This window comes from Silene latifolia, chromosome 2, assembly GCF_048544455.1.
Source record: "Silene latifolia isolate original U9 population chromosome 2, ASM4854445v1, whole genome shotgun sequence".
Lineage (NCBI taxonomy): Eukaryota > Viridiplantae > Streptophyta > Magnoliopsida > Caryophyllales > Caryophyllaceae > Silene > Silene latifolia.
In genome coordinates, this window is record NC_133527.1 from 11,576,755 (window position 1) to 11,596,438 (window position 19,684).

Consider the following 19,684-nt stretch of genomic DNA (forward strand, 5'->3'; position numbering starts at 1 on the left):
CTACCGCTACCGCTGCAAAGTTAAACGTGGTCATTGATAATTTGCTAACATGGGAGGAATCATAAGAGACACGTTTCTTCTTATCAGCTTGGAAACTGACGTCTTCTTGAACCAACATAACACTCTCACTATCAGCCTTCTTGACATCAAAGTTGATATGAAGGTTCTCCAACATAGGAGAAGAAATGGGAACTTCTGCTGTCCCTGAAATATCTTCCAGGGGAGTTCCCGTCTGGATGGTTTTAGAGATGAAGGGACGGACCCTCATTGTAGACATGGATCTTGGGTGAAAGAATTCCAAATTTTTGCCCTGCATTAAACTCTCATAGTCTTGCGATGAGAGATTTAGTTTATTGTATGGCTTCTTCTTGTTGGTAAAATTGAGTTGAGATGATTTTGAGCAGGCTGAGGAGACAGCGACATTCACAGCCTCACAAGGCAAAGGGCTACTCTCGAAATCCATAGGCACCTCAGGTAAACTATCAGAAGGCACATGGCTATTCTTGGAATCCATAGACACCTCAGGTAAACTAACCGGGATACTATCATTCAACAAAGCCGGAGACAACAAGGGCTTCTTTCCTTTCCTTTCAATGCCTAGTGGATCAGACTGAGAAGAATCACGTTTGCCATTTGAATTGATAGCTAATCGGTCAACCACAACCTGTAGCTCTCGGGAAATATCCTTGTTATGAGGACTAAGTTTGAGAGCACATTCAAAGTCAGCAACGGCCTTCGGAAGGAGATTCAACTGCTTAAAGGCTAACCCCCTTCGATAGAGTGCTTTTACGTTTGAAGGATCAACCAACAAAATCAACGAGCAATACCAGCAAACTTGGTCATAAGCGGGTGTCTTCAGATCACAAGCTGCCAAATTCAAAAATATGGAGAGGGCAAGAGCAGTTGCAGAAGATTCATCGTAACTAGCAGGGGTACTCATAAGCAGGAGAAATTTAAGAGCAATTTTGTAATAAAAGAAAGCCAGAGGCACAGTGCCCATTTTAAAAAATGTGTTGCCCTTATCTTTGAGGATGCCGACACTTTGAAACGATGGCTTTCCACATTCCATAATGGCTTGACCAAGAAGTTCATCCATCTCGGGACAATCATCCCCGCAAAACATGTCCCGTAGACCGGCCAAAATTAATTGGTATGCCATAACCAAAGTAAAACTTAAAGAAATTTTGGAAGACTTAAGAAATAATAAGAAAAACGAAGAAGCGTAAGGAGGAAGAAATTAGAGAAAGAAGAAAACTTAGCAAAGAAGGAATTTAAGAGATGATTAACTACTACAACCCAACCCAGCCACCACACCAACCACCCAAGCAAACCACCTCCGAAAGACATCGGTCATGGGAGAAAAGATCAAGAAAAGATATCCAACCAGAGACTATAGGAACCTCCGACCAAAACCATCGTAAATCTAGTGAAATGAACCAGCAACTCGCCTAAAACGAAAAGATACAAATAAAGCATTAAAGCAAGATCCTCCTGATATGATTTATCAAGCTCGAAAGTCCCAAGCAAGACAAACCGAACTGAGAACTAACCCACAACATAAACAGGGACAAATTTGGAGCTAAAATCGAAAAATTCCACTGAGAATAAGGAATTTGCAGCAACGCCAAGGCAGAGGATAAGAAAAAAGCAATCTTGAGTCGCAATAAACAACTGATAAAAATTTGGCTGAGAGCATACATAAAATCGAACAGAGAGATATGGAAAAATAAAACATGAGACATCACAGCTCCATTAGATAGAAAAGAAACGAAGAGTACCGACATAGAGAAGGAGGACACCAGACTCAGAGCATGAAAGTAAGACGGAGCAGTAGGTCGGAGGTAGAAATGAAAGAACCCATGATCAAGCTTTAGGAGCCGCCGGAGATAGGCCTAAGAGTGGCCGCATCTCCGGCGAATCCGGAGGGGAGCAGGGGTGGATGGAGGGGATGGAGGCGGTAGTAGGCAAGAAACCTTAGGGTTTAGGAAAGGTAGAGAGAAGGGAGAGGAAAGTTAGAGAGAAGGCTCAGGTAAGCTTACTTACAATCAGCTAACGAACATAATATTATAGAAAATCTCTACTCAATTCAAACTCTATTTCCATGTTGATTTGATTACGTTGCATAATACATTTTAGTCGGGAGAGATGAATAATTAAAGTTAATTTTTAATTAGAATAATGTCATGCAAGGGTAAACAACTTGAGGTTAGAATGTTAGATACTCCCTCTGTCCCGGTCATTTGTTGTCCTTTTCCATTTTGGGGTGTCTCAATCATTTGTTGTTCTTTCTATTTTAGGATTGCATTTGATGAACAATTCGATCATTCATACTCAATTTCATCCACATGTCATTTAGTAATTGGTCATTTTCTCTTTTCTTGGTCTTTGTGCCAAAACGAAAGGACAACAAATGACCGGGACGGAGGGAGTACTTTTTTTCCATTAAATCATCATTTAACTATATCGTACTAATTCATCTATAATTTTAATTACAAAAATCCAGGTCGTGTGCAATATAAACCGTCAATTAAGATTTAATTCTAATCTATCTATCTATCTATCTATATAAAAAGTATAATACAGAAACCACTAGACACGTGGCAGTCCCACAATTACTCTCACATTGTATTTTCCCGCCTAACAAATCATGTTAAGATAAACTTATCATAAAAAAGCCATAAAAAGATACCAATATGATCTTGCTTTAGCCGTCATCTTTACTTACCATGTATTAAGATAAATTTAAAAGATTTTCCCTTTAAAATATCTTTTCTTTTGGCAATTAATTTTGTTTCCGTATTAAATTTGATCTCTAATCATGACACAAGATTTATACAGTGTTATACCCCCAAATTCTGCAAATTTTATGAGTTATTTACTCTTTTTTTTCCTGTCACTTTAATTGCAAGATGACTTTTAATTTGTTGATTTATGATTTTTGATGAATTGGTGCCTAAATTAAGCCCAACTTTCATTTAATTGTTTTGCAGGATATTGCTAAGGATTAACATTATTGGCGTATGAATCAACGGGACCTTAAATCCAGTTAGCCTTCTAATTTTCATTTAATTCTTGATTTCAAATATGTATTTTTTTTCCTTCTATTTAATCTACTCTGCAGTTTGCACATTCTTAATTTCAATTTTGCTGCAGGTTAATCATGTTCTCTAGATGTATGTAAGTTTTTATGCTTTTCTACGTTTTGAAGAGCCTTATATTGAAATTTGACTTGCATGGGCTCATCTTCTATCACATTATTCAGTAATTTTATCTACTCATTGTACAACAATGCTCCCTTAATTTCACTCAACAATTCGTCTTATTTGTTAAATTATGCATAAGATAATTTTAAACATGATGGGTTCATCCCATTTGTTATTGTGTTGCGTTGTGTTTAATTGAATTAAACGACGGAAGTAGCATCAATATGTAATTTATCAAGAGATTATAGAATGAGGTATGAGTCAAAGACACACTTGGTATGTATTTCAGTTTGTGTAACTTATCCCACTTCCCCTTAAGTTTTTACTTAAAAGGTTGGTCTATGTAATATTTGTTGTTGATATGTGTTCAATATACCTTTGAATGCTCGATGCTGCTAACCATTATACACCGCATTCATAAGTTACGAAATTCTGCTTCCAGTTGTGATTTTGTGAACCAATTCAGGTTTATTAGGTTACTCTCGACATTGTTCACGTTAGGTTAGCCTTTTGTTTAATACTCCCTCCGATTCTCTATGTTCTTCCACATTTGTTTTTGAGTAGAATTTAGTGGGATGATGATATGTGGATGTAAATGAAAGTAAGAGAGAGAATGTGGGGTCATAAGTTATTATAACCACAAAAAATAGACAAATAAGGAAAGTGGAAGATCATTGTGAATTTGCCGTTTTAGGAAATGTGGAAGATGTTAGAGAATAGGAGGGAGTATAAGTTATGGAATTCTTGACCCCCATTTTGCTCATTCCTACTTCTTAAGTTTAACATAGTATATGTAAATGTGAAGGCATGAAAATTGAAAACCGCAAAGTTTGTACTTGATTCTATCATAAACAAAGATTTTTGAAGGCTACGCAAGGGTACTGATGTTTTCGTTGGCAGGTGTACATATAAATTTTGTACTTTTCCTCTCACGTTGGCAAGTGTACTTTTGTAAGAGAGAAGTTTTAAAAGATTTTCATTAATGTGCATATGTTCTTGACAAATATTTGTGGAAAGAGATTTTACATAAATTATCATAAAAAGAGACCTTTTACTAATCATTTTTACCCTTAATAGAGTTGTGTTTGGATCTGTTTATAATATTAGGGTTAAAATGCCATATAAAAGACCAACTCTATTTTTTTTATGTATGTGCAACTTAAATTGCAATTTGCTGGAGGCCTGGAGCTATTGAAGTAGTAACTAATTTTTTGTTTAAAAAAAGGTTAATATACATGTACAATTAACTTGATATTGTCATTTTTATATTTACTTAAATAAACTAATTACTTAGTAAAGTACTCCCCAATCATTTGTTGTCCTATTAAATTTTGGGATGTCTCAATCAATTATTGTCTTTTCTATTTTTAAAATGAACTTGATGAACAATTTGATCATTCATACCCAATTTGTTTCATTTGTCATTTAGTAGTTGGCTATCTCCCCTTTCCTTGGTCTTTGTGCCAAAACCAAAGTATAACAACTGACCGAGATGGAGGAAGTAATTGTATATGTGTATTGAGTGTATGAATGTTACTCCTACATCTTTAAATAGAAAGTCTGAAACTATGGGAAGTTGGCAAGTTTTTCTGTAAAACAAGGGCTAGCAACCTAAGCTTTCCCCTTCCTTTGTTATAGGTCGCGCGGAATGGCTTGGTACCTGCCTTTGAGAGCCTTTCTGCTGGTTTCTCAGGTTTTTTTTTTTGGTTCAATTTCTCAGGTTAATTGGGTAGGTACTTTTTCCCAATTTTTTTGTGCTGTTTTTCTCAAGTTCCGTGCGTATTTGATACAGTAATTTATTACACCATATTATGTTCTAGAGTATTGACGTATTGTTATGTGTACGAGGTATAATTGTATAAAAATTAGTTAACGCTTTTACTGGGATTTTTTTTTTGGTGTGATATCAACGACTATTCAACCAATAGGTCAAAACCAATAAGTCAAGCTACAAAGAATTGATTTCAAGGAATTGTCGAAGTTGTCATACAATATATTGACAGTTTGAGTAAAAACGTAATGTAACAAAATTGTTTTATTTATCACCATTCTGAAGATGTGTTTTTGAATAAGAAATTTTCCTTTTTCATGTTGAGCTAGATGTCGTCACAAAAATTTGTGTTATTTACATCATTTCATTTTTGTTTCCTCGGAAGGTATCCAAGGGTTTCATGATTCTTAATTGGAAATAGAATATCGAAACTACTACATTATGAAATATACTTATGTACTATTTTTTGTGAAGAATACCTTAATGAAAGGTGAATAAATGATCGAGACAAATAGTGGAAACTGGAAACTAACAAAAGAAATTAATATCTAAACTGAATGTAATGGCCAACACAAATTCTCATTTGTGACAGCCGATATCCGTCACAAGCTTGTGATTCCCTATGCATTCTATTTTTTTTTGTCTTATCTACCCATATGAGTGATACTTAACCCGTCACAAGCTTGAAACGGATATATCCGTCACAAGTAAGACCTATTGAATGGCTAAATATGATACTAGACACAAAGCTTCACATTATGAATTTATTTTTTCTAAAATTCTTTTATATATTTCCGTGCAATTTTGCACGGGTTCTAAACTAGTATTATTTATATGCCCGTGCAATTTTGCACGGGTTTAACCTAGTTCTTAATATTATTTTTTTGCAAGAAAATACATCTCATCCCCCTTATTATATATTAAAAAAATAAGGATTATGAAATGTTTTCCCTCCAAAAACACTTCCTTAATTAAGATTGATTTTCTTCCATTAAACCAATATCCTTTTATCATATTTTCTTTTATCATAGTCTATGAATTGCAAATCTCATAAACACAATTTATTTTGAAAATGAATTTTTTTTTTTTATAATATCCAATCACATAACTGGTACAAAACATTCCAACGAGAAACAATTATTTAAAACCACTTCATTTTTCACAATCTTTGTAAAACATTTTATCCAACTGAAAACATTTCAATCCAGACCTTTTCTTATCCAGCGTGAGTAAAGACATAATAGAAGGTTCAGGTTATCCTATTTCAGACAAGATAGACATCCTCAAACTATTTACTAACTAACCTAAAGTCCCTAATGCATGCATCCCTTAAAGAGCTAACCCTAAAACGGAGGATCAGAAGGCCGTGGTCTCGATCAACTAACCCTAACTTGGCACTCTGTTTAGAACATCCCTTTATATGATGTCTACCGCTCTACCACGAACATCCATCAAACCCAGCTAGCTTTTAAAATTTCTCATAATACTCTTGCACACTCAAACTCCTTTGCCTAAGGTTATAAAACTTCATCATTTTTGCGTCTCTCATGCAGTGGCGAATCTAGGATTTATGGAATGGGGGTGACGGGTGTCAGGGTTTTAAATCTCGGTATCGGTCGTGATCGTGGTGTCACGTAATCGCTCCCGAACCGCTTGTCGCGGACCAAAATCGCTCGTCGCGGTCGATTTTAGTTTTACAAGGGTTTTTGGCTATATTTTTATTAAAATGGGTAAAAACAACTTTATTAATAGTATGATGAAAATCTCGGTTATTATGATAAAAAATTAGTTAATCAGATGATTTAAGCAAAATATTAATAGCGAGAGTTGTGAATTTATCTCATAATTTATTTCATCGTAATTTTAAGATATGTCATAGAAAAATATATTAATGATAAATTTATAAGTTATGCAACTTTAAATAGTTTTATTTAATTAAAAATATTTTTTTGTAAAATAATAAGCCCGTACAAAGCCGAGTATCAATTCTAGGTAATAAGTAAAAACAAGCGAGTTAAAAAAAATGTGTCTAAGCACAAGCCAGGCCACATCTCCATGGTCCCACCACTAAACAATAAACAATATTGTAAAAAAAATTCATAAAAAATTAATGGCCCACACTAAACAATTACATAAAACAAAGTTGATTTCATCACTTATTCATCCGCCTTCAACCTCTTCATCCCTATCTTCATTCTTCAACCCAGAAATATTCCCCATCCAAACCCAGAAAACAATCGCTAAAATAAAATCCTTGTTTCTCCTCTATCATCTGCTCATCTTCATCACTAAAATACAATCGGCAATTCTTTTTTTAACTATTAATTTTTTTTTTTCCAAAATTAATGGGGGTGAGGGTTCACCCCCATCACCCCCTGTAAATCCGCCCCTGCTCTCATGTGTTCAGGAAACAACTCTTGACTTAGAGCAACCTTAAATTCTTTTCACCCATGGAACTAAAACTTCCTCGTCGTAAAGATCATCATACTCATAAATAGGTGTTGTCAATCTCAGCTGGTCTTGCTATAAACGAATATATTCGTCTATAGTTAAAGACGGATCAAATAGCTTGAAAATGGTGACATTTTTACCCCTATCACCCCACTTGTTGGTTTTCTTAGCTTATTAGGAATGTGGTACTGTATTTGGCCCGTCTTTATGTTATAGACGGATATGTACCGTCTATAATGAGATTTTGTGTAGTCTATCACAAATACTGGTTTACGACGATCAGTCTTAAACAGTAAAACGTGCTAAATAGATTAATGAGGTTTTCGATTTTTTATTCACTCATGATCTAGCCTGGTCGGCCCGACATGATATTTTATCTGCTCTTACTGCTTCTCGATGACTTAACCCCCTTGAGTAGTTGAGTGTACAAAAAAAAAAAAAAAAAAAAAAAAAAAAAAAAAGAATGTCTAGTGAATGATATGCGCTTATTTCATTCATCTATATAGAGTACTAGTTGACGCGTTTTACATCTAATTACACGGAAATAACGTCTTAAGTGAGGCCAACTGCCTAGCCTATACATACTATTAATAATTTTTCATTTGCCTATACATGTGTATAATTTGTAATAGCGTCGAATACTTCATATTAATTAGTATTCTCTTTTCCCCTTGGACCGTTTACTAACATTATTCTTGAGTGTAGGACCCTCTTGCAGGACTATCCGCATTTGAAGCTTGTATTTGAGAAGAGATCGGCCAACCGTGTCGCTGATTCCATTGCCCACCACTCCATTAGAGACTCTAGTACTTTGTCGGGTTGTTTTGAGTGGGATCACCCCCTCCTTTTGTTGTAGACCTTTGTACTTTAGACTCTGTTTTGGCCTGTGCGCCTCTTTCCCCTGACCCGCCCCCGTGATGTACTCTTAACTCTGTTTGTTTTTATTTATATAATGCTCCTTTCTTCCAAAAAAAAAAAAAAAAAGAAAATTAGTATTCTCTTCGTTTTATACATTTGCTTAAATTAAATGTGAACAAATAATTGGAATGTAGGGGGGTAACAACCAAATAAAGTTGACAATGGAATATAGATTCTCAAATAACACTGTTTTGATTAAAATACGACTCACAACGATAAAAGAAAAAATTAATGGTTGAAATGAAAAGTATAAAACGATTATCATAAAATCGATCGACTACCTAATTAATAATAAGTACATTAGTTGGTTTGTAGAATTGTAGCCTTGTAGGTAATCATGTGTACTTTTATTTAATGAGACCGTCTTAAAATGTACTCCGTAAGTTATTTCACTTTTTCAAGAAAGCAATATAGTTGTAGACTTGTAGGAAAGTTGTGTAGGAATTTGATTGCGTTATAGATGGAAACATCATTAATTTGAGGGTTTTTTGTCAAACACAACCTTTAAAAAACTTTTTTTTCCAAACACCACCTTTTAAAAAAAAAGTTTGTGAAACACAACCTTCAATAATTTTTTTTTTGTTAAACACGACATTTTGGCTAGAGTTTGAACACTTGCAATGGGGTGACTTTCAGTCGATGTTTGAGATAGCAAACGAAGTCGGTTTGAGGTGTTCTTAGACTATTTGGAAAGGTGGGAGTACAAGCTTTCCGGGGGTTACTAATACGGTGGTGATAGGTGGCCTTATGTGGGGTATATTGGTGTGTAAAGTAAGGCTGGTCAAGGAGTAAATTGGAGGTAAAAACAAATCAGAAAAACACCAATTCACTTCTTGACCAGCCTTACTTTACACACTAATAGACCCTAGATAAGGCTACCTATTACCGCCGTATTGATAACGCCTAGAATGCTTGTACTTTCATCTTTCCAACGAGTTTAAAAACACCTCAAACCGACCTCGTTTGCTATCTCAAACACCGACTGAAAGTCACCCATTGCAAGTGTTCAAACTCTAGCCAAAATGTCGTGTTTAACAAAAATTTTTTTATTAAAGGTTGTGTTTCATAAACTTTTATTTTAAAGGTGGTGTTTGGAAAAAAAAGTTTTTTAAAGGGTGTGTTTGACAAAAAGCCCTTAATTCGAGGAGGGAATTTCTTAGCTAATAAGGTTCAAAATTCATTCATGCAAGTTATTTTTGCATACTACTATTTTAATACATTTCGTTTAATGATAGTAATAATAATAATAATAATAATAATAATAATAATAATAATAATAAGGGTGAATTGATAAAAACACCCCTTTAAGTACCAAAACTTCAAAATTACACCCCTTTATTATGTTTTTTTTTACAAAATTACACCCATAAACTTCTATTTCCTTAAAATTTGATACCCGTCTAATTATCCGGTCAAACAATTAAAAACTGACTGTTTTGCCCCTGACTTATATACAACTTATCATTTACCCATTCATTTTTACACAGTCATTTCTCTATCCCCAAACTAAAATTAGGTTAAATCCTAAATTTTCCTCAAAATTAATCCAATGTCTTCCATCTCAACCTTAGCTTTTATCATCCAAAATCATAATAAATCTACCAAAATCAACAACAAGGAGTTGATTGACCATTAATGGCGAGACCATTGTGGGCTGTCAAGGTACAATAGAAAGCTGTCGAGTGAGTATTTGGCTGAGAAGTTTCTTGATTTTTGGAAGAGTAACATTGATTGGAAATTGAAGTCCTTTCAATCACATGTTCTAAGGACTTTGAATGTTCATATCAGCTATGGAAAGTGTTGGCTAGCAAGATTTAGGGCTAAGTTGATGATTCATGGCAATGGGAAAGAAGTTTCCATGCTCAGGCGTGAATCAATGTGGGAAGACATTGGATTAATTTTGGGGAAAATTTAGGATTTAACCTAATTTTAGTTTTGGGATAGAGAAATGACTATGTAAAAATGAATGGGGTAAATGATAAGTTGTATATAAGTCAGGGGTAAAATAGTCAGTTTATAACTTTGTTTGACCGGATAATTAGACGGGTATCAAATTTTAAGGAAATGGAAGTTTATGGGTGTAATTTTGTAAAAAAAAAACATAATAAAGGGGTGTAATTTTGAAGTTTTGGTACTTAAAGGGGTGTTTTTATCAATTCACCCTAATAATAATAATAATAGTAGTAATTGTATTTGTATTTTGTAATGGTCCTACATAAGATCAACTAAGATTACATTAATTTGATTTGACGATTTATATAGAGTGGTGGAGTTAGGGATTTACTAGGGGCGGCGCTCGCACCATTGACAAATAAGAAGTTCAATGTTTTTGTTTAAAATTTTAACTGTTTTTTCGAGTTTACATTATACATTATCCGTTCGTTTCGTTCGTCCATTAAAATTTTTTACCCTCTAAATTCAAACCCGGACTTAGTCACTGCACACAAAGTATTATTACAGGTTATGCATAATGCATGGTCCATTGCTCAATAGCAAATTAGCAACTGAATCAAAAAAAGGGGAAATTGTTTAAAGTATTTTCTTTAAAAATAAAAAGATAAATTTAATAAAATAAAAAATGTGGAGAAAGTATTTAGGAAGCGAAAAGGTACGAGTACAAGATTTGGTTGGGAGTTGGGACTATAACAAGGGGAAACCTAGTCAACTAGATGACTCTTTTCCCACATGAGGTTTTGCACCAATTATCATTTCAGACGGACCATTCCGTCTTAAGATTAAGTGGTTAACACAGATTAAATGTCGCAATTTTTGTGATAAAACATGATTATTTAACGAAAAATTATTGTAGCTAGCGTTATAGTTTAAAATTATTATTTTCGTAACATTTTATTCAAGAATAGTCGTATTTTGTCGTAAATAGGTCAACATTTCTCCGTCTTAATTCTGAAGACGAAAATAACCCCACTTAAGGGAGATTTGCCGGAGGATTTGTGGTCGCAAGTATAATTCGCAGATCATTTTGTGACGAGAAAGTTTTAACCTAATGCATGATTAAAAGGAAGTATTGTAGATAACATGTCTCAAGTTCGAATTCCCCCACTTTCGATATTATACTGCCCGTTATATGACATTAATTGGTTGAGTGCATTTGCATAATCTAATCTTAATTAAAAATTCTTGATTAGTTCTAATAATCTATACAGTAGTTTACATAATTGACTAATTGTCTTTGCCGAACATTGCTGTAGACTATATACAGTAGAATACTGCGCAATAAATGCGGCAAATGGTGTACCATGAATCCGTGATAATTATTGTGCATAGAATTTAGCCGCCTGTGCTCTAAAAAACAAAAACAAAACAAAAAACATCATCATTAAACCATTGCTCATTATACAAAGAAAACAAATTATCGGGTAAGTTACCTCACACATAAATTTGTGTAAAACTAATTTTAAAAACTAAATCTTTTAGACTTTGGCTTGACTTTTTAGGTTGAATAAAGCTGAACTCTGAAATAAATTGAGCTATAATGAGCTGAATTAAAGTGAGTTGAATTGAATTAAAGTTTTTTGAGATGAATACATGTGAACAGTAGGTCTCATGAGAGACCGTCTCCCACTAATTTAGTGGGAGACATAATAGGGAAAAAATAAATTCAGTGGGTCCCTCACCCCATCATGTGAGAGGCCTCTCAATAACGCTATTGAGAGACCGTCTCTCCGGAGTTTTTGTGACATGTGAAATAAGTCGAGTTGCATTTTAGTGAAGTAAACTGAACTGAAGTAAGCTCAGTCGAGCTGAAATTAAGCCACAAAAATAAAACCTTTGTTTGCAATAAGTAGATTATACGTCCGATGTAGTACCACCAATTGTATAGTTTCTAAGCATCATAATAAAAATTTTGATTTTTTTTTTTAAATTATGAGTTTTATTATAAAATTTCTGAGTTTATTCACTCAAACATTAAACTCAAAAAATTATAATATAACTCAAAATTTTTACATATAAACAATAACAACAACATCATAGCCTTAATCCCAAAATGATTTGGGGTAGGCTGACATGAATCATCCTTTGAAACCGTCCATGGGTAAACACACACCTCAAAATGCGAAAAAATTAGAAAAGGGAAAAATGAAAAACAAAAGGATCATTTCCCTCCATTGTACCCTCTTTGTCACCATACTCTTCTCAAACCCCAGAAATCTCATATTATGCTCTATCACTCTCAACCATGTATGTCTCGATATCCCTCTACCTCTAGAGACCTTTTCTGTTCTCCAAGTCTTCAGCCTCTCAACTGGTGCGTCCATAGGTTTCTTTTTTCACATGGCCAAACCATCTTAGTCGATTTTTCATCATCTTATCCCCTATTGGCGCCACTTTTACCTTTTCCATCAAAAACTTTACATATAAACTCAGTTAAATTTGAGTTTTGATGGAAAATAAAATAAAATGTAACTTATAAACTTTAATAAACTTAGAAAAAATACACATATGCTCAAAAATAAATAAGGTTTAAATCAGTGTATCCGATGTATGTCCCTTTTTTCCTTTCTCTCGTCTTAGCGTGAAAGAAATCAAACCTAGGCGATCTACTTTACACTACTCTATGCAATAATGTAAAACCGCTTAGGTCCCTATACTAATTTTTTTCGCATGAATACAATCCGTGAGGGACAAGCCTCATTTAATACAATTTTTTTTCTTTATTAAATACGTATACACATAACACACATACATGATATATACCCCCTTCAATAAAAACAAATACGTATATAATTTTGGAAAATGATATTGTGACACCGGGTGTTACTTAGTTTGAGTAACACCCGGGGTATAACAGTAAATTCGTTAACACTATCATTTATATTCCATTATTTAAAATATTTTTAATAATAAAGAGTTCAAGGGTATTGTAGGAAGTTTACATTTACTTAATTAATTAAATAATAAAAATAACTAACACTAAATTTATGGCATATTTTTAGGAAAGGTTTCAACTTATCTTATGTGATATTATCACACTGTTGACCATTGAAGCATAAAAAAAATTCTTCTTAAAATGAAAATAAGAGGTAAAACAAGATATATAATCAAGATAATAATGATGAAGTTATGAGCCATGGCTTTGATGAGATGCATGGCCTGAAGTATTGCAATATACTCCGTATATAATTAGTTGATATTCCATGTAAATAAGTCTGAAAGTATATTACCATGGCTCAAGTTGCTGGGGTGGAAGGTTTGAAGTAATAAGATGATGGAATGATGATAATGAGGTGGAGACATTAAATAACAAGTATCAAGATGATATGATAACTAGATAGAGTACCATATGTTTCCAATGACATGATGAACTAACTCAATCAATGTGAATAGTGTTTGAGATGAAATAATTACGTATGTTAAATAATCAATTACATACATCTTCAAATTATCTCATTTCTAAAAATAAATTTAATTATCAATTACATTCTTGCCCTTTTTAAATTTGGTGCTAAGCAAATTTCTAAGAGAATATTTTGCAATATTTTTTTTAATTTAATTAGGGTGTTACTCAAACTCGGTAACACCCGGTGTCGCCCTAGCACTTCCCTATAATTTTTGCTCTTAGATTATGACTTCTCACCTATCCTTCCACACCACTATTTATACCCCTCATTATTTTCTACTTTAAATCCTCACTAAAACCCTAAAAAAAAAAACTCAAAAATTCAAAAATTTCCCATAATTTTTACTATATAATTATGTTTCACATTTTACACCCATTTTTATTCAATTTATTAATCCTTTCTCAAAATCCAATAGCAAAAGGTGTAAAAACCGGACAATGGCAACTACTACAAAAAAGCATAGGCATTTCTGCCATGCACATGCAACTCCTACACAATGATCGTGTTATAATGTACGATCAGACCGATTTCGGTCCGTCTAATTTAACCCTTCCATCGTCAAGCCAATGTCCAATTAGATATGATAAAACCGATTGTACGGCCCACTCAGTCGAGTACAATGTTTTATCAAACACGTACCGACCCTTAAATATTATTTCCGATACGTGGTGCTCGTCCGGGACTACCCTAATCGACGGTTGCCTCCTACAAAGCGGCGGTTGGCAAGCCGGAGAACGCGTTTTTCGGACATTTACGCCTTGTCCTACGTGTGATTGGGAGAAACTTTCGGATAAATTGTTTCAACGTAGGTGGTATGCTACAAACCATATTTTACCTAACGGTAAAATTATTATTATTGGTGGTAGAGACCAATTTAATTACGATTTTTTTCCGACAACAAATAGTTTTAAATTCCCATTTTTAGCTCAAACATATGATCAAGGCGTGGAAAATAATTTGTACCCATTTGTTTTCCTTAATGCTGACGGGAATTTATTTATTTTTGCTAATAATCGAGCGATTTTGCTTGATTATAATGCAAATAAAGTTGTTCGGAGTAACCCAAGTGTACCAGGAGGAGAACCGCGGAATTACCCTAGTACCAGGTCCGCGGTTCTTTTACCATTGGTTAATTTGGAGCTTGGGGTGAATGTTGATGCACAAGTTTTAGTATGTGGAGGTACACCAAATAATTCTTTTTGGTCGGCGAAAAAAAATGCAATTTATACCGGCTCTTGACACGTGTGCAAGGATTCGAGTCAACGACCCGAATCCGGTTTGGGTCATGGAAAAAATGCCTATGCGCCGTATCATGGGTGACATGATACTTCTTCCTAACGGAAAAGTAATAATAATTAACGGAGCTGGATCGGGCTGTGCTGGATGGGAATACGGCCGTGATCCGGTTATGACCCCGTGGTTTATGATCCGCACGAGCCCGTAGGGCCAAGGTTTTGCGTCATGGCGGCGTCTACAATCCCGAGGATGTACCATTCTAGCGCGGTTTTACTACGAGATGGGAGAATATTAGTAGGTGGAAGTAACCCTCATGAGTACTACAATTTTACTAACGTGTTATTTCCTACTGAGCTTAGCCTGGAGGCATATTCGCCACCGTACTTGAGTTAAAAAAAGTCGGGGCTCCACCCGACTGTTACGGTCCCAACTCCATATACCAATATCACCTATGGTAAAAATGTCATGGTAAATTTTTCAATTTCTACGAAAATTAAACTGAATACGATCAAAATTACCATGATTAGGCCGGCTTTTAATACTCATTCTTTCTCAATGAGTCAAAGGTTGCTTGTTTTAACCCGTACAAAGATTGTAACGCCCGTAGGCCCCGGGCAATTTCAAGTCAATATGACCACACCCGGATCCGCAAACCTAGCCAGGTTTTATATGTTGTTCGTTGTGCATCGAGACGTTCCTAGTCCCGGGGTTTGGGTTCGACTTTTGTGATTTATTTATCTTATATATACGGAATTACGGAGTTTACACTTTACATATACAATTCTTTGTAAAGTGAATTAATTTAAGATGGAATTCTACCATATTTAAATTATAAAAATTAGCTGTCATATATATATTATTCCATTTATTGTGAAATTAAATTGTTATTAATAGTTGTTTTTTTTACTGTATAATTTATGTTATTGCAGTTTGTTGGACCGGCTTATTAGAGACCCTAAAATTAGGTGTAAACTGTAAAGTACCCGTTGCCTCTTAAATAGATGGATATATTTGTTTTTATGGCAAGCTTGATCAATATTCTGTAGACAACTGTGTAGCATTATAAACGAGATAAATAAAATCATCAATCATAGACTAAAAGACAATAAACTTTTCACATTTTTTTTTTTTTTTTTTTTTTTGGAAAAGAAGTGCATTAAATGAAAGAAAGGACAGAGTTCAAGGTTTAGTACATCACGGGGGCGGGTCGGGGGAAAGCGGCGTAAAAGCCAAAAGTAAATCCGAGTTACATAGTTCAAATAGAAAATGGGGAACGCAGTCCCACTCAAAACAACCCGCAGAGGGGCTAGAGTCTAAAAGAGCAAAACGAGCAATGGCATCAGCAACGCGGTTACCCGATCGCCTCTCAAAACCCAACTTTTCACATTGTAACATTAGTTTATGTTGCGAGGAAGCGTTGATAACCCTTTTGTCGCATTCTACTGCACTAGTATCCACAATTCATAAAAATATGATATATATTCTCCGCTCTAGGTTAAGTCCTTAAGCTGATCTTTCATCTTTATAGCTGTCCATAAGATAGAGTTGGTGGACAGTTGTAAAGATGATCTTGAATTTGCACCATAAACGTTTATTTCGTTAGCTTAGGTCAATTAGGCCCTGTTTTTGTGGCTTAATTTCAACTCATTTTAGCTCTATTCCATTCGGTTTTGTTTAACTTTAGTCACTCCCGTTAAGCTCATCTCTTTACAAAATTAACTTACTTCAACTCCATTCACTCCAACTCATCTCTATTCAATTTAGTTTAATTCAGCTCTACTCCATTTAATTCAATTCAGCTCGTTTCAGCCGAAAAGAACAGGTCTTTAGTAGTCCAGTAATATAAGTCCATTGTATAATATAACAAAGTTACTACTAGCATCACGAAATTGAGTTTATAACATTTTATTAGGCTGTTATACATTATACAACGATCTTATTTGTATTTTTTTTCTTAATTTTCACTAGTCTAAGTGTCTAACCATCATGACACTTATTCAATTCATAGCTATCCATTCGATCATAGAGCTCATCAACACTATCCTTCCTTCAGAAAGTTCTATTCCATGGGTAAGAATGCATTAAACATATATTCTGCTAAAATTGTCGACATCTGTAAATAAAAGGTTACAACAAAGATTCACATGGCATATGTAAATTGATTGGGTAAGGACGAGGCATGATGATTTGGATTCACATCTATCTATCTATCTATCTATCTATCTATATCTATCTATCTATATTAATAAAGGAAGCTTTTTCCGAGCGATTACAGAGAGTCCAGTTTTTTCGAACTTCCTAAATTTAAAATAAATATAAAAATTTAACAAAAATATATGGTTATAGTAGTCGTATCCTATTAGACGTTGGGCATTAAAGGATTTCAATGTGAGTCTACTTCCAAATGTTAATCATATAGTTTCAGTGGGAGTCTATTTAAAAAAAGCTATGAAGCTATATAAATGAATGATGAGGCCAGAAAGATCAAACCATCTTGAGATTTATACATGTTTCCTATATTGTTATTTTACGTTAATTTATAACCATTATTTTTATATTATTTATGAAAGTGGTTGATGGGTTTTGCTAATTATGTTTTTAAATTTAATTGTTTTTGCAGGAAGCAAATAGTAGCAATGTACCAAACTAGATGAAGAATGGACGTTAAGGAAATCAAACAGACAAGTTTGCACGAGTCCGTTATAGATTCGTTTGGTTTATTTTAAGAACGGGTAAGTCTCATCCTATATTGAAAATAATTTGTGGATAAAAAATAAGATTTATAGGTGATGCCTTAATTTAATAGCACGAGAACAATTAATTCAGGGGTTTGTCTCGGTTCCGGAACGACCACCTATACCATTCATTGCTTGGACTTTGTCTCCGTTCTGAAACCCAACAACGAAGCTGCCAAGTCGCACCACAGCCGAACCAGCAGCAGCATTGCCTCAGTCTTCATCAATTCGCACCACCTGCTCTTCTCCTTCTACTCTGTTCTCGCCTCTGGCATCTCCGACTGCCTGCCACCGCTAGCCGCAGAAGCTCAACGATGAAACACCGCAGAAGCTAAAGATTAGTAGTATGTTCAATAACTTTATTAAATGGTGATAATGATATTGATATCTAATACTCCGTATAGGGGGTGTATTATACTATTATGTCTAATTTTGATGATTTTTCTTTTGTTTAATTTGTCATACGAGACTAACTTTGAAACACCGTTCAAAGTTTTATCTTTAGTTTTTTTTTTTTGTTTTACTAAGCATCTAATTATAAGTTTTGTTTTACAGGTTTGCGACTTTTTTAACGCATGTCCTAAGAACACGCATTAATAAGTTGAACAAGAAAGATTCATTAGATATTCCAATTAATTACGGTAAAAGTGAGTTAAACTAAACGGACTCTTCTTGATCGTGTGATAAAACCGGTTTGACTAAACGAATGAATGACTTTCGGTAAAAGTCCTACCTTAAATCTATGAGTTTTGGTGTGTGTATTGAGAGGTTAGTGGTAGGACTCTTATCTGATTTTATAAAACGCAAATCATAATTACTTAAGTAAATTAAATATATTAGCCATGATTAGGTGTTTAGCATAATACAATTTTGAATCGTTTATTTAACTAATTTTGTTTGTATGAAATTGTGGCACGGAGTTGGACTACAAAAGTCAAAATCACATATTCACACTAGAGGAGCTAAAGGCGCCAAAAAATTTCGTTCGATATTGGAAAGTTCAATTTTTGTTAACTATATCTATATGTATTTAAGTTCTTAAATTACCTACTGTCTAAAAATAACAAATGTTTTTTCTATAACAAATGTTTCTATTGCTTTTGATGTGAAGAGTCCATATAGAAACCATATGTATCGTCTTCCCAAACACCAACCAACCATAATTATTTAGTTATTTTGATTGAATTAATGGAAATACCCCTAAGACAGGAGTATAACATAAAATTTAGTTTAGTTTAGTTTTTTTATTTATTACTGCCTCCGTCTAAGTCATTTGTTTGTCTTTGGTTTTGGCACAAAAACAAAGAAAAGAGGAGTGGGTTATTAGATGATAAGTGAACTAAATTAAGTATGGAGGATTCAATTACCCATATAAGGTATTGATAATAAATAGAAAGTCAAACAATTGACTAAAACACCTCAAAATTAAATAAGAAAACAAATGAGAGGAACATAACGAGTATTATTTATTAGTAAAAAAAATGATTTTAAAATTTGGATTTATACGAGTGATTGCTAGAGAAAATATTATCTAACATACATCAAGCTACCCCTATAAGACATTGGTATTTGGTGTGTGTTAGATGAAACAGAGAGTTAGAGGTTTACAATCATAGAATTCGATTGGTAGAGGTTACTACATTATAGATGATACAAAGCATTATAAATAGGCCCGTGCATTGCACGGGCATTAAATCTAGTATATTATTAAAGGAAGCTTTTTTCGAGCGATTACAGAGAGTCCAATTCAGATAAAAGACCGAACACAAAATAAAGACAAACAAATAAAATAGATTTAAAATAAAAGATCATAACGCAGTTAATAAATAACGTGATAACTATCTAATTCGTTGCTCCAAGAGTTCTAAAGGGAGTCATGTTAATTAGTTAGAGTTCTACTTTAATTAATTCATAAATAAAAAATTATTATAATTGTGTGTTGTATACAATTGCAATATTTAACTAGGTACTTTAATATAGAGTTAAGTCTACTGAAGACGCTTTTACCGT

At 33.9% G+C, this 19,684-nt stretch overlaps 1 pseudogene; it reads left to right on the forward strand.

The window, feature by feature from the left end:
* The first annotated feature begins 14,010 nt into the window (after window positions 1-14,010).
* On the forward strand, window positions 14,011-15,690 carry LOC141628374 (aldehyde oxidase GLOX-like; annotated as a pseudogene).
* The last annotated feature ends 3,994 nt before the right edge of the window (window positions 15,691-19,684 follow it).